Raw genomic sequence first — 14646 nt, forward strand, 5'->3', positions numbered from 1 at the left:
TGGTAGAACCGTGTGTTGTGCAGTAGATTGTGCAGAATGTATAGTGTGTGCAGTGTATAGTCAGTGTAAAGCAGATTATATGTGTACCGTGTGTGTAGTATACGGCCAGCGTGAGGCAGACCGCAGTGTGTGCAGTGTACAGAATACAGGTAATGTAGAGCAGAAATGTAAAAAAGAAGAAGAAGATGTACCTCCCAAGCTCGCTAGTAGCCTCCAAGCAACTGCTCGCTGCATCGAGAGGATGAGCTCATGTACCCATAGAGTGTGGCCAAGGCTGCCCCACCCCAGTCATAGCGCAAGATCCTGGTCACGTCCACCAGAGCGCTCAACAAATAGAGAGGCACAGTGTTCGCTCGGTCGGCGAAGATGGTCGTCCCCAGTAAGAACATAAGGAAGCCGTGCGCGTACTGCTCCACCTCCTCCTGAGTCATCGGCGCCTCCTCAGCTAAGGCTGGCTGAATCCTGAAGTGGTCCTCGAACCACGAGTATCTGACGAAGCCTGGACGAGCAAGAGGCGGTAGGTCGCCAAGCAAGTACATCTGAGCGGCCTCCCACTCATCCATGTTTGTGTCAAAGGGGATCGGATCACCTCCTACCCTGATGCCAGTGAGCATCGAGAAGTCATAGAGAGTCATCGTCATGTCTCCCGTGGCGGAGAAGTGGAAAGAGTCGGTGGTGTCCCACCACCTCTCCACCAGAGCGGCAAGGAGAGGCCTGCTCGCGGTAAGTCTGGAAAGTCCCCTGCAGAAGGCGCCGAAGCCGACCTGATCAACAATATGGCAGACCGCGTCTGGTAGCTCCATATACCATTCACGGGCCATGACATTCCCATACCCCCGGCAGGTATGGGAATCCCCCTGTATTCAAAAACAAAAGTTGCGAAGTAATATTCAATATACAGTTTTGAAGAATATTCACTATAGATATAGCATGTGTGCACGCGTTCAAATTCAAACAGACATCGAGTGCCGGTGTGCTCACAGTGAACTACAACATATGATGTGTCATTGTGTTTGAGTGGTTCAGTACAGATATAGCGTGCGTGCACGTGTTCAGATTCAAATAGATATCGGGTGCCGGTGTGCTCACAGTGAGCTACAACATATGATGTGTTAGTGTGTTTGAGTGGTTCAGAGCAAGTGCAGTGTGTGTGCGTGTGTTCCAATTCAAACAGATATCAGTGCAAGCATGTTCATAGTCAACTACAGCATATGATATACCGGTGTATTCGGGTCAGACAATTAAAGGCAAAATCGACTATGGCAGTTGAGTATTCTACTTTGCAGAAAATAAAATTAGGGAAAGAATATACCTCAGAAGCGCCATGTGAAAAGTGTGTCTCGGGCTCACGCAGAAACAGCTCCGCTGGCACCCTCCTGTCAAAGCTCCTGAACTAGCGAAGACCGTCAAGAGGCAGCTCGTGAATCGCCGGCCTGTAGGTTGCTGGATCGAATGGACGGACACTAAGAGGCAAGAGCTCGGCCTCTGGGTCCATATCTACCTTCGGGGGAGCCCCACTGCCTGGAATATTGTCTGCCATCTCAAAGAGAATGTGAAAATGGCCGGGAATGTGGAAACTGGGTGAGAATACGAAAGGTCAACCAAAAAGTCAACCCCGAGAGAGCGAAAAATGGCCGAAAAAGCCAGAATGTGGCAAAGGTACAGAGATCGAGATGAACTCAAGGGAAACAAGCCCCGAGTGATGGAAATCGAAAAAGAGACACCGAAACGAAGATTCGTTCGGTTCAAAACGTTCGAAACGCGAAGGTATTCACGAATCGAACGACGAAATGGGAGCTAAAACCGAGGAAAACAGAGAAATAAAGGAGGAAAAATAATCTAGAGGGAAAGAGGAGGAGATTTCGAGCAGCAAGGAATGAAGAAAATAGGGTTTAAACCCCTATTTTATTAGACCCGTGGCTGAAAGACCAAACTGCCCCGATTCAGGCATGTTTGGCCGGTCGGCCACATTGTTGGCCGGTCTGCCAAATAGATGGCCGATGGAAGTTTTTGATGGCTGATGGACAGCCGGTGATCTCCTCCAATGGCCGGTGAGCCTCCTACACCCTTGTTTGGGTCAGATGTGTGGTTTGGGGCCTTCATTGCTCAAGACAGTGCAAGAAAGTGCGTTTCCAAAGCTCAACCGGTCTCCGTTTTGACCTCAAACCTTGTCTTATGTGCGTAGCACTTGAATACGGGTGCGGTGTATCCTTATTGTATCCTTTTTTCTCTTCCAAGATTCGAAAGTTGTCCCGCATGCGTTGTTTTACAACGCTTTGACGTGAGCGCGCATTAAGTTATGCGCGCACGACTTGCATTATTATGCACCCAGTTCCGGTCTGGCGAGACCTTAAATATGCCCGGTCTAGGAGACCTTAAATCCTCTGAAGGTGCAAAACCTTCGGTGCTTGCATGACTGCATGCGTTGTAGCACACATCATCCCTCACATCGTTATGCGTGTCTACACGCGTTGTAGCGCGCACAATTTGCATCGTCATGCATTCTTCCCTAGCATTCGGTCTAGGAAACCTTAAATCCTCTGAAGGTGCAAGTCCTTCGGTGTTCGTTGTGCCCGAGCGACTTTTGGTAAGTTGCATTGTCATGCATTTCAAGCGATGCGCATCATCGTGCATTCAAGTTCACAAGCATTTCGAGCGACATGCGTGGTCGCGCATTCAAGATCATATGCATTGTCATGCATATCAAAAGACGTGCGTTGTCACGCATTTGCATCATCATGCATCAACATGCGTCATTTGCACTTTCAAAACAAAATAATAAAAAAAAAACAAGCACGCATTATCATGCATTTTCAAAAGAAAAACAAACAAAAAAGAGCAACATGCATTGTCATGCATTTTCCCTTTCATGCATTTGTTATGCATTTCAGAAAAACAAAAAAAAAAAAGCATGCATTGTCACGCATTTTTCCTTTCATTTGCATTGTCATGCATTTTCAAAAAATCAAAAAATCAAAAAAAAAAAACAAAAACAAAAAAAACATGCATCACCATGCACTTTTCATGCATTTCAAAAAACAAAACAAAAATAAATAGTGCATATGTCATGCATACATTGTAATTAGTGCATATGTCATGCATTCACTGTAAATAATGCATATGTCATGCATTACATTGTATATAGTGCATATGTCATGCATTCCCTTGTATATAGTGCATATGTCATGCATCTTACTATAAATATTGCATTTACGTCCATCCATTGCATATTGTATATATTGCATTGTAGCGTGCATGCATCCACTGCATCACATCCATCTATGGTTTGCGCCTTTTCATGTTGAGCTTGGTCTGGTATGTGCCCATATTTTCACGTCGAAGCACAGTTCTACATGTGTACGCGCCTATTCCACTGCTGGTATTGTAGTTTGAGGGTTGCGGCACCTTTTCTGTGTTAGGCGCGGTTTGTTTGTGTACATGCCTTTCCTAGGCAAGATTTGGTTTGGCCCGCCTGCCTTATCCATTGTATCCTACCCATCCAGTGCATATTGTATATATGGCATTGTAGCTTGCATGCATCCACTGCATCACATCCATCTATGGCTTGCGCCTTTCCATGTTGAGCTTGGTCTGGTATGTGCCCATACTTTTCGCGTTGAAGCACAGTTCTGCATGTGTACGCGCCTATTCCACTGCTGGTATTGTGGTTTGAGGGTTGCGGCACCGTTTCTGTGTAAGATGCGGTTTGTTTGTGTACATGCCTTTCCTAGGCAAGATTTGGTTTGGCCCGCGCGCCATATCCATTGTATATATTACATTGTAGTGTAATTTGTTGCGTCCAGCATTTAGGATCATGTTCTTTCTTTAGCGGGTCATTCCCCACTTTTGTCATCCCACCCAATTACTTATTCTTGTGTCTGTCTACATTACTCATAGTTCTGCATGTGTACGCGCCTATTCCACTGTTAATATTGTGGTTTAAGGGTTGCGGCACCTTTTCTATGGTAGACGGACTTTGCATCTCCATCATCTTTATGACATTTGTATGGTTTTGAACTGCTTATGATTTGATCATGTTTCAAATACATTGCATATCATTTGCATTGTTTATACATAGTTTTGTATATATTACATTAGCATTTTGCATTCATTTCGCATTGTCATGCATGATTGCTAACAATATTGCACCTGTTGAGTTCTCTTTCTCTTTTAGGCACGATATTGTATGTACGGTTCATTTGAGGCTGGTGCCACCAGGCGAATCGGGCAGGTATTGTATTCTCCGAGTGAGACGCATCGAGAATTACATAATTCTCTTACATCCTTTCTGCATTGTAATGTAGTTGAATTTGTGTTTGATTGCTTAAAACTGTCGCATGTTATGCTTCATTGCAGCTTTCTTTGCATGATCATCAGTTATGTTCGGCTTCTTGCATTATCAGTTGCATTTTGCCCCCGCCTTCGAGCGCATATCTTTGCTTGTCTTGCATACTTTGTCTAAGTCTTCGGCCTTGTCAAAAATGGGTCGTCTCTGAGCTTTGACATTCACTTCCGTCATTCTTATGACTTTCGAGTTCTGTCAAAGAGGGGCAACTGTAGACGCCCCATTTTTGACCGTCCTCAAGACTTGGACGTCACCGTTTGAACACTCGGTGATCATCCACGTTTGTGTTCATCTTGAGTTCCCGGAGGTCTCGGCCACGCGCCTTGCCTCAGGATCTCTCGACTCGACTGTTTTGTGTTTGGTTTTGCACCAAACACTTGTGTTTTGCCTTGGAGGGGCAGGGAATGGCTTGTGGGCCATCCCCACACATCACCGGCCATGGCTTGAGGCCACAGGCCAGTGTTTTGTTGCCATCGGCCAGATGTTTGGCCGATCGGCACTCTAGTTGGTCGGTCGGCCATTTATTTTGTCAAAATAACATTTTTGGCTGGCCGATCACTGTGCATCTGCATTTGCAGATATTTTTATGCCAGCTGTGCTAGCTGGCATACACATTTTCCCCCCTCCATACACGTGTATGGAGGGATTTCACTCTTGCCAAGCTTGTTTTGTAAGCTTTGCAAGAGTGATCTTCTATAAAGAGGAGGCCTCTCCTCCCTCCTCTAGGGTTATAAAAAATCCCAGGGGAGCTCTGGTTCTAGGGTTAGCATAATGTATCTATTCTATCTCTATTTCTCTCTTTCTTTTGCTCTAAGTGTGTGTTTGTCCTTAGTTTTGCACTAGGACACCTACCATTACACCTTACCTTGATTGCTGAGGCATTAGGGGGCTGTTCTTGAAGTTCTTAAGCTAGTTTGGAGTTAAGAAAGCTGCTGGAGTGATCCTTGTGAAGAAGGTCTTCAAGGGTAAGATTCTTGCCCTTTTTACCCCATCTTTGTATAGTCTTTTTGCCTACCTTACTTGCTGCTTTAAGCTTAGTATATAACATATAAAAGTCTTGTTTTTACCTGCTTAAAATAGTTGTTTAAGGTTGTTTTGAGCTTTGGGGTTGTTTGACCCCTCTTAGGCCTTGTTAAGCCCTATTTTTGTGCTATTTTGGTGAGCTCCGGGACCACCTTGTTTGGGCCTCCTCACCACTGAAATCTTGAGGGATTTTAGTGGTGAGGATGGTGGTTTAAGGTCCCAAGAAGGAGAGGGCCACCCCCTCTCCTTGTTGTCTTCAATATGTGCCATTTAAGCCTCATGTGTGAGCAACATTTTTGAGACCATGTTGGCCATGTTTCAGTAGGTATTTGGTAGTATTTTGCCATGTTTTACCTCTGTTTTTACTTGGTTTAGACACACCATGCTTGCCTTGCATACTTGTCTTGTAATGCCATGTTTTAGCCTTAACATGCTTTGTGCTTTGAGCCTTGTTCTAGCATGATTTAGGCCTAGCTTTGTGAAGATTTTATGCATGTGTAAGCATGCTAAAGGTCTATTTTTGGTCATTTGGGTCATCCATGCTTTTCTTTGTATAGCTACCATGTAATTCCCCTTGTATGCCTTGAGCATTGACCCCTCTAGCATGCCATCCTTGCTTTGTTTCAGTGGTTTGAAACCACTTGTCATGCCATTTTAGTCCATTTAGCATGCTTGTATGCTTGCATTTGGTGTTCCTTTAAAGCCTTGAAGAGTTCATGTTTAATGCTCCATGAATGTGTCATTGCGTATGTCATCATGTGTAGGCCTCTAGGATGCCACGTTATTGTGTTTTTGGCTTTGTTTTAGCATGCTAAACTCTGATTTTGGTCATTCAATTCATGCCATGTTTGGTTTTGTTAAGGGTAGTTCAATACCTCTTTGGTGAGCCTTAGACCTCGGACTTTGCTTACATGCTTTGATTGCCTTGTTTAGATTGATTTGGCATCATTTTATAACATGATTTCAAAGTTTATAACGCATGCCATATGCCCATGATGTTCCTCTTTTAAGTGTGCTTAAAAGTTGTCTCTATATGCCTAAGTGTTGGACCTTGTATGCATGCATATTTGTATGTGTTTTGGCCCTCATTTCTATGGCTTTTGGCCACTGTTTTGGGCCTAGTTGAGAGCTGCCCAAATTAGTCTAAGTCCACTCCCACTCTTTACATGTTGTTACATGTCTTACACTTTGTATGCTTTGATTGCATCATGTCTTGCATGTCCATTAGCCTTGTATGTTGTTGCATACTTGGCCCATCACATGCTTGTTTGTGTGCTTCAACATCCGTATTACATCTTGTATGTTTGTTGGCTAGCATTGATGCTTCATGCCTTGTGTGTTTGTTTGCATTATCATGTTGCATACTAGCTCACATGCCTAGGTTGCATGGCATTGGCATGCATGCTTTGCCTCTTGAATTGAGTATGATAGAGGTTGAGCTCATTGTTTGTTTGTGTGCATTTCATCCCACATTGAAAATGCATACTTGGTTCTTGGGCCATCACGCATTGAAATGTGTGATTGGTGGTCCAGGAATCGAGTACCATGCCCCTTTGAGTCATGACTATGATAAGGAGTGTGGTTAGTGCAAACATTGCTTGAAATGCATTGCCATGCCTTGTTTTGTCCTCTATTGCTGTCAAAACAAATTCTGCAGGAAGCTTTGGCCGATCGACTACACCAAGTGCCGATCGACCATTTATGGATGGCCGATGGCTCCATGGATGGTCGATGACCACCCTGCCATGGCTGATTACCATTCCCCTTGGCCGGTGGTGTTCCACAATGTCCAGAGAGTGTTCCTTGGGAATTGTGCCATTTTCAGAGGAGCAGAGCAGGGAAAACAGAGGCAACTTGTGCATGGTGGCGAATTTCTGAGCGAAACCGAGCATGCATGCATTGGACCCTCTTCCCAAGGCTGATTTTTACTACTTAGTTAGCTTAGTTAATTTGCTTAACTAGTTAATTGTCTGTAATATTTAATTAGCTTGTAGGCTAATTAAATTGTATTATTCTTTTGGTCCCTCCGAGCGAGGGTGAATTTGAAATAAGTGTGGGTGCGTGTGTCCATGTCTTCCAACCCCCACTTCTTTCTCCCTTTTACTTACCTGCTTTGATGGTTAGTGTTAGAGCACGTTTAATTTAGCATACCTTATGCTGTGCATGCGTGCATCATTCATCAGTCTTGCATTCACCAGGCTCGGCGCATCATGCTAACTGCATAGTATTTCAAATTCCAAACTTGAATACGTGCATCAAAATTGTTGTATTTCACATGTCATCCTTAGATTAGCCGAGCCTATTCTAATGACATTTTGTATGTGATGCATTAGCTATTTTTAAACTAGGATCATGCATGATTACTGACTAGTTCATTGTTTTGGCACGGAGTGCGATGTAAGTATTTTTGCTTTAGCATCTCGCATGAATATGAATGTTAACATGACAGCATGCCTACCATGCGGCTATATGCTTACATGATATTACTGCCTGAATGCCTGTGGGTGAAGTTTGGATTGTTTGAGTTGGAACAACTCATTGAAATCCGTGTTTTAGCCTACTCGTGAGTAGCAAATTTCAAATCATTTTCAAACAAACGGATATGCGATGCTTTGTTCCAAATTAGGCGATCTAGTCTATACTTGTTTTGCTGCGCGCATCACATAGTAATTCTAGGCTAATTAACCGGAATAAGAACGCATGTGTTTTCAAAACTAGATATCATGGTTAGTAGAGGCCGATCTTCGGATCGGGCGAGAGGGGGTGCTCATAGCTGACCTTTCCCAATCGTACCCAAGTTCCCGAGCCGAGGCAACTTTGGTGATGACGAACAAGTGGCCTTAGGCAAACGAGTCAGGGTTCCCTAAATTCCCCCAAAATAAAATATTTAGGTGGCGACTCTGTATCTGGCAAAGCAGTCCATGTTTGGCACTTCTTTACAAAAATCTGTTTTTCAAAACGATTTGTCGGATTTAGACTCTTTGGTGATTTATCAATCTCACATTGCACATTGTGAGATCAGATTAAGAACCGACACAAATCGAGTCCAAACTGTAGCATGAGGCCCCAGGGCGCATCTACACATAGTAAGCATGTCTTTGCGTTCTACTTGCCTTAGATTTGAAGTCAATAAGTAAGTTATCTAGATTAGGTTTAAAAGCTTTTTTGATTGTCTATGTTAAAGCAGTGAGTTGGGAGTAATGGTTCATGCAAATGTCAAGGCTTTTGTAGCCACTTAGTTTAAGATCAATATACATTTTTAATCCTTCTTTTTAAATAGTACTAATTATATCGCCATAGGTTAAATTATCATATTCGATAACACCAGTAGGTTGACTAAGAATACCACTAAGTTTAGGTTGAATAGTACTAATTATAACACCAGTAGGTTAAAAATGTGTATTTATCTCAAATTTTGTGAGCAAATAAACTAGGTAATTCATTAATAAATTTTTCTTTCCAAAATGATTTAGTACAGTCTTCTTTTAACATAACTCTAGAGGTAAATACATCTTTATACCATCTAAAATCACTCAACGTTGGACATGTAAGATTACTAAGTTGATCATGTATACGAGAATAGATATTAGTAGGAGTACCAATAAAATGTCTAACAATAGTATTATATATATATATATATATTTGTGGTTTGGTTTTAAAAAAAAAAGAATAAAAAAAAATTGTGTTCTGTGCGTGGTGTTGGAAAAAAAAAATTTTTGATTAATTGTTAATTTTGTTGTCTTAACAATTTAATTATATCTTAGTGTATTATACTATATTTCGTTTGAAAATATTTTTATGTCTCATATTCGGATGATCTTCACATGCACATAGCCGCTTAAATATTCTTTGATTGATTTTTGTTTTATTTCGTGTGTTTTTAGTATTGTGTGTAAGGGCAAAATAGACAAGTACACCTTTGAAGGGAACCGCAGAGAAAGACAAAATAAATTTGATCCGAAACGAGTTACTTGAAGGAGGATAAAATTTTCAGCCCTAAATCGTCTTGGAATCTAACGATAAAAGACCAATTTTTATTTGTTTTGTTTTCCTTCCTGTTCACTATTCTTGTCAGTCCTTTGTGGTATGTGTCATTAGGGACAATGTCATTTAAGTTGGGGGGGAAGTTTATTGTGTATTTTATTTTATGTGTTTTTAATTGTGTGTTTTTAATTTTATTTTTATTTTCAATTGTGTATTGAAACAAAATTTCAAATATATATATATATACATATATTTGTATGCTGTTGTTCGTGTTTTCAAAAAAAAAAAAAAAAAAAAAAAACAAATTGTCTTTGTGTGTGTTGCTCGGTTGTGTTTAAAACAAACACACACACACACACACACAAAAACAAATTTTTTCTTTGTTTGTGTGGTTGTGTTGTGTGTTTCAATATATATATATATATATATGTGATCACCATGTTCCGTGTAACGCCCTCAAAATAATAACATTAAACCCATCAAATAAGACATGCATTGACATATAAACTAACCACATTTCTCTATTCCTTAGAGTTCCATTACATAAGTATTACATGTTAACATCATAACAAAATGCCCTACGGGCTTACAGCTTTCCAAGTTAACACTTGGTTACAACAAAAGAGTACTAACTCGTTTACACATTAAGCCCTAGGCTTGAAGTTACATGTAATACATCAAAAGTTAAGCAACAAAAGTATGCCTGCCTCTAGCCTCCCAGCTATGTCCTTGGAGGTGGCATGCTACCTGCACCTGAAAATGATATTCCCATATAGGGTGAGCCACAGCCCAGTAGAAATACACTAAACCAACCATGAACAATGCCTAAAATATTAGCAATTGATAGATGGCCAACACTGATACAAACACATAAATCATATATTTATGTCAAACGACTTACAAGTCCCAATTACTTTTCATTTCCCTTTTTTCAACAGATAGGCATATAAGCACTACCCACATGCTCAACAGATATGTATAACAACAATATCCACATTCTCAGATAAGCAAATAAGCTATATCCACATTCTATAACAGATATGTATAACAACAATATCCACAGATAAGCATAAAGGCTATATCCACACATCACAAAGATAAGCATATAAGCTCTATCTTCACTTCTTTAGACAAGCATATGAGCTGTATCTACGGAGTTCATCCCCTATCTTCTCCCATCACTATCCGGTTTAGAGGTACATCCCCTATCTTCCCCTAAACCGCGGAGTACATCCCCTATCTCCTCCTCTACACATAACGTATATAAACACATTGGTTCTATATACAATCACCCAATACATACAGTTAATGTATTCTATCAACCGTCAAGTTCCATGACTCATTTCATTGATTAGTTTCAGTTTGCCTAATCATCATGCATTGTCTACAACAATCACGACTATCCTCCACCGATAGCCCAAAGTAGTTATTTCTAAACAGAAAATAAATGCACAATGGATATTCAATCAACATTTCATTTCTTCATTCTTCTCAATTAATTATCCCAATTAATTAAACAATGTAATTAGGTCGATTCCCATAATTAACATTTCAACCCTTAGGTCCCATTTTCATCAATGATTCAACAACCATTCCATTTTTCTATGCCAAACATGCATCTAGGTTTATTATGAATAAAACCCCAACTTTTGTAAAATTACACAAAAGCCCTAAACTTTCACAAAATTACCAAACCAAGCCCAACATCTCAAAATACCAAAATTTAAAGACAAAACCCATAGAGAGAAGTAGGATGTCCCTACCTTGAAGTTTCAGCCAAAAAGGAGATGAAGACTCGAAGATCAACGTGCTCCAAATCCAAACTTTTTCAGATTAAATCGAAGCTCTCAACGCCCTCTATCTTTTTAACAAAGGCCCTAGGCTAGATTCACACCCTAGGGAGATCAAACCTTAGAGAGAGTGCAAGTTTAGAGAGAGAGAGGCTCGGATTAAGGGTTTTGGATAAAAAAGAAAGTGAAAAAGTGATGTTTTAGACGCTGCTGTCCGCTGATATAAAACACGCTCGCTCGAGCGAAGGCTTGGTCGCTCGAGCGACCAGACACAGAAAACTCTCGCTCGAGCCAAGAAGTTCTCGATCGAGCGAAGAAAAATCTAGACCGCTCGAGCAAAGGAAGCTCGCTCGAGCCAAGAAAGACAGCTCTCAGGTCCAGAACCAGGTGCAACCGCTCGCTCGAGCGAGCCACTCTGGCTCGACCCACCAAATACGAACCCCACTCTCGCTCGAGCGACCAACTCCTCGCTCGAGCGAAGGTCCAAAATTCTGGGCAGCAACACTAGGCTCCCGAACACAACCAACCTGTAACAAACCTGCCTAACACATCCTATAACTCAAATACAAAGTACAAATGATGCAAACACGATAATAAACAACAACCAACATCCACGGACACATGTCCGGATCACTGTACAACAAGGGTAAACCCGGGATCGCTATCTTCCGTATTATGCTGATTGGTCCTTATTATGAATGTGATTATGTGTTTGATATGATTCTGTGTGCCATTTATGTGAAAATATGTGGTTTTGAATTTCCATCTGTTCACCGTAGGAAAATCTGTTTGACTTTCTGCTTTGGAAATTAAATTGAAGGCCTTATCGGCCACAAAACCCGAAATTAACTGCGCCATTGTGATTAGCGTAATTTTTAGAGCCTACGGTGAAATTTAATTGAAAATTTAGTCGGATCAAAATAATTAGATTCAAAACGATTAATTAAGTGCTTAATTATTTAATATTAAAATAATGTGATTATTAGGGGCTATATAAGGGCCATTATATGCTCAGTCCTTCTCTTTTATTCAAATTGGCTGATGTTACTCTAAGAAAAGAGAGAGAGGGTCGGCTAGAGAGGGAGAAATAAGGAGAATTGTGTGTTTGGCTCAAGTTTGAGAAATTGGAAGGTTGGACTCGAGATTCAACTAGAATTTGTGAAGATTAAAGCCTCTAGGTAAAAAAAATTCATGGATTTTAAATTGTAATTTTGTGAATTCAAGGTTGAATAATGATCAAGAACATGAATTAAATTGATTATGATGAAATTGAGTTGGTTTTGTTGAATTGAAAGTCAATATGCACATGCATGTGAGAAATTGCTTTGAATTTGCATGCTTGAGCACAAAATGTATAATCCATGTGAGATTTTAGTTAAAGCTCATATTTTGACCATCTTTCATCATCTAAGTTGAAATGGGAGTTATATTCCACATGCATGTACAATTCATGAGAAAATGAGTTTGAAATACATGGAATTGCTATGATGGAAACAAGTTTGGTGTAATTTGGAACATGCATGTAAGTAATTCATGGAATTGAGCTTCATCATGTTGTAATTTGGTGTTTGTACCATGTTAATACATGTATATGTGAAGTTTGAGCCAAAATTATGTGTTTAGAGCCTTTGAATATCAAGTTTGAGCTCAAGGTCAGGTTCTGGAAAACCCAGAATTCTTGACGTCCGCTCGAGCGGGGGAACCGCCGCTCGAGCGTAAAATACGGGCTCCCAGTATTTTTGCAGGCATGGATGTTTGCTCGAACGAGGAAGTTCACGCTCGAATGGGGAGCTATGTAGAATGACCTTCAGCTCGAGCGTCCGAGTTCACGCTCGAGCGTAAAAATAAGACAACCAATACTTTTGCAGACCTTATTGGTCTACTCGAGCAGGGAAGTCCACGCTCGAGCAGGGACCCCTGTTTTTGAAATTTTGAAAATGCATTATGTGCTTCATTTTCCGTTCTCTTTCACTTCCAAGTACTCTCAGGCATGCATTAGGCATTGTAAATGAGTTAAAAGGATAAGAAAGAAGCCTAAAAAGGAATATGTGAATTAAGGAACAGATTGAATCGTTTGTGACCCATGTGTGTTATGTAATATGTAGGGTCAAGCTCCAGGGCAAATCATCCAGCTGATCACTGTGAGTAATATCTTAATAAAGATATTTTGAAACATGTTATTTGTCCAATTACTTACTTCTCTATAAGTTTTATGAGTTTGTTGATTTGAATTGTGGACAAATGTTTGCTATGCCATATGGTTGGGCCTAAGGCCGTTTGCTAGAAGTGAATGGGCCGAAGGCCAATTTGATGTAAAAGAATGAATGGGCCAGAGGCCAGTTTGACATGAATGAATGGATGGGCCAAAGGCCAGTTTGACATAAAAGAATGAATGGACCAGAGGCCAGTTTGACATGAATGAATGGATAGGCCGAAGGCCAATTTGACATGAATGAAGGGCCAAAGACTAGTTTGACATAAATGACTGAATGGGCCAAAGGCCAGTTTGACATAGAAAAATGAATGGGCCAGAGGCCAGTTTGACACGAATGAATGAATGGGCCAGAGGCCGTATGACATGAATAAATTGGGCCTGAGGCCGTATGATGTGTTTGGAACCGCAGTCACTTGACCTAAATTTGTATATGTATGCTAAATAGAAATACGAATTGGGCCCAAGGACGTTTGAAGTATGTTGTTCTACATACCATTTGTATAACTTCTTTGTTTGATATTATTCACTAGGCTTTCGCTCACGCTCATTCATGTGTCTGTAGGTGAGCCAAGGGAGGTCCAAACCCAACCTCAGTGAAGTTTGTGTGGAACAACCAAGGTTTTGAAGAGTCATCCCTTGCGTCTCACGCACGAGACCCGTCTCCGTCCTTTTGCCATCTTGTTTTATTTTGTCATGTCGGCGAGGACTTTGGATATGTTTGTATATAGTTCTGATTGGCTAACTTAGACTTGAATAATCCTGTACGTACAGAACTTTGTGTTAGTGTATATTTTGATGTGAGTTGTTAACATGTATTATGTATGGTTTGTTAGGATGTGCCATATAAGCACAGCTCTATGGACATAAGTTTGAAATTGCTTCCGTTTGGTCCCTTTACTCTAATGAGTTATGTCTTATTTGGTTTGAGGCCGTCGGTAATCTCGCGATTACTGGCCGGTTATGTCCTTAACCCATGGAGCCGGGTTCAGGTCATGACAATATATATATATATATATATATTTGTGGTTTGGCTTTCAAAAAAAAAAAGAATCAAAAAAAATTGTGTTCTGTGCGTGGTGTTGGAAAAAAAAGTTTTTTGATTAATTGTTAATTTTGTTGTCTTAACAATTTAATTATATCTTAGTTTATTATACTATATTTTGATTGAAAATATTTTTCTGTCTCATATTCGGATGATCTTCACATGCACATAGTCGCTTAAATATTCTTTGATTGATTTTTTGATTTAGACTTGAAATCTTTATATTTAATGTGGAGACTATAACCCG

This window comes from Camellia sinensis, chromosome 3 (assembly GCF_055761805.1).
Source record: "Camellia sinensis isolate YWXY chromosome 3, ASM5576180v1, whole genome shotgun sequence".
Lineage (NCBI taxonomy): Eukaryota > Viridiplantae > Streptophyta > Magnoliopsida > Ericales > Theaceae > Camellia > Camellia sinensis.